Below are 1,883 nucleotides of genomic sequence, written 5' to 3'. Positions count from 1 at the left end.
GGCTGCAGGAAGGGGACAGCGACAGCGACGGCGACAGCGACACGGGGGGAGTCCCTTTATGGGGGTGGCCCCGGGGGGGTTAATGGGTAACTCGAGCCCCGCCTCCACCCATGGGGAGGGGTCAGGATGGGGGTGGGGGTGGCGCTCCGGCCACCTTTGGTCGCCTGCGGCCACCTGGCTGAGGAGGGGGTGACACCGCCGGGACCCTGGAGACAAAGGGGGGGTGGAGCTGGTCGGGAGAGGGGTCCCGCAGCCTCGGGTGGGGGAGGGGCGGGGCGGTCGTTCATCATTTCGGGGAAGGAGCTGGCGCGGGGCCAGCGCGGGGCTTGCGACATCGCGGGGACATCGCAGGGACACCCGAGGGGGGGGCGCGACACCGAGGGTGGGGGAACAGCAGGGACAGCGGAGACAGCGGGGGACAGTAAAGGGCTGGGGGGTGGGGAGGATCCTCCTCCTTGAACCCCTGAACCCCCCCCCCCTCCCTTCCCCCCGCCAATAGGTCATGGAGAGCTGGGTCACCCTGGTGACACCTGGAAGGTCCTGGGTCACCTTCTGGAGCTTTGGTGGGGCCTGGAAACTTGGGGCCCACCTGGACCTGGACACTTGGGTGACCCCTGAAAGGACCTGGGCGACCTCCAGGACCCCTAGTAGGACCTGGACACCGGAACCTGGACACCTGAGTGACCCCTGAAAGGTCCTGGGTCATCTCCTGGACCTTTGGTAGGATCTGGGCACTTGGGGTCCATCTGGACCTGGACACCCGGGTCCATCCTGAGACCTCTGAAAGGTCTTGGGTGACCTCCAGGACCCCTGGTAAGACCTGGACAACTGGGTCACCTCCTGGACCTGGGCACCTGGGTCCATCCTGAGACCCCTGAGAGGTCCTGGACACCCTCCTGGATGCCCTGGTCCACCATGTCCGGCTCACCTGGACCCTCCTGGGCCACCATGTCTGGCTCATCTGGACCCCTCCTGTGACCTTGTCCCCTCTCCAAGCCCCAGGAGCCCAGATCCCTCCTTGTGTCCCACATCCCCCCGTTGTCCTCATGTGGCGACCACCCCCTTGGTGGCAGCTCCTGCCCGGTCCCACCGCTGTGACACGAAGTCACCCTGGAGCCACCACCTGGGCCCAGCTCCCATTGTCCCTTGTGTCACCTCCAGGGGGGAAGGGACCTCCTGAGCCGTGGGAGGTGGCCCAGGAGCGGTTGGAGGTGCTGAGGTGTGTCCAGAGGTAATCCAGAGGTCATCCAGGGGTCATCCAGGGGTCATCCAGGGGTTCCTCACTGGACGCGGTCCTGCCAAGGCCACACAAGGCAGGGCCTCAGCTGGTGCTGCTCTGGACAGGAGAGTGACACCAGGATCTCATCTCCACCAGGATCTCATCTCTACCAGGATTTCATCTCCACCAGGATCTCATCTCTACCAGGATCCCATCTCCATCAGCTCCTGGCCAGAAGCTGATGTTTGGACCTTCTTCCATTGACTCCTCTGCAGAAGTTTATCTTGCCAGGACCCACCACCACTGAAATTCATCCCACCAGGACCCACCTCCACCAGCTCCTCCACAGAAGTTCATCCAACCAGGACCCACCTCCATTGGAGTTCTTCCACTGAAGTTTATCCCACCAGGACGCACCTCCCCAGCAGTCCCTCCCACCAGTTCCTGCCCAGGCGTCCCCATTTTGTCCCCATGGAGGTGTGGTGTGTCCTGCCCGTTGGACATCGGGCCAGCAGCCCCGGGGGACAGGTGTGGGACCTGGCGCAGGCGCTGGGCGACTGGGCCCTGCTGTTCCTCCTGCTTAACGTGCTGCTGTCCCACGCCATGCCACCACAGGACATCTGTCCCCGGCCACAGATGTCAGAGGTGAGAGCCCCAATGAGGA

Source organism: Melozone crissalis, unplaced genomic scaffold, assembly GCF_028551555.1.
Source record: "Melozone crissalis strain CALT ecotype California unplaced genomic scaffold, PUWL_Pcris_2 ptg000052l_1, whole genome shotgun sequence".
NCBI lineage: Eukaryota > Metazoa > Chordata > Aves > Passeriformes > Passerellidae > Melozone > Melozone crissalis.
The sequence above is the reverse complement of the archived record's forward strand: the minus strand, read 5'-3'. Positions refer to the sequence as shown.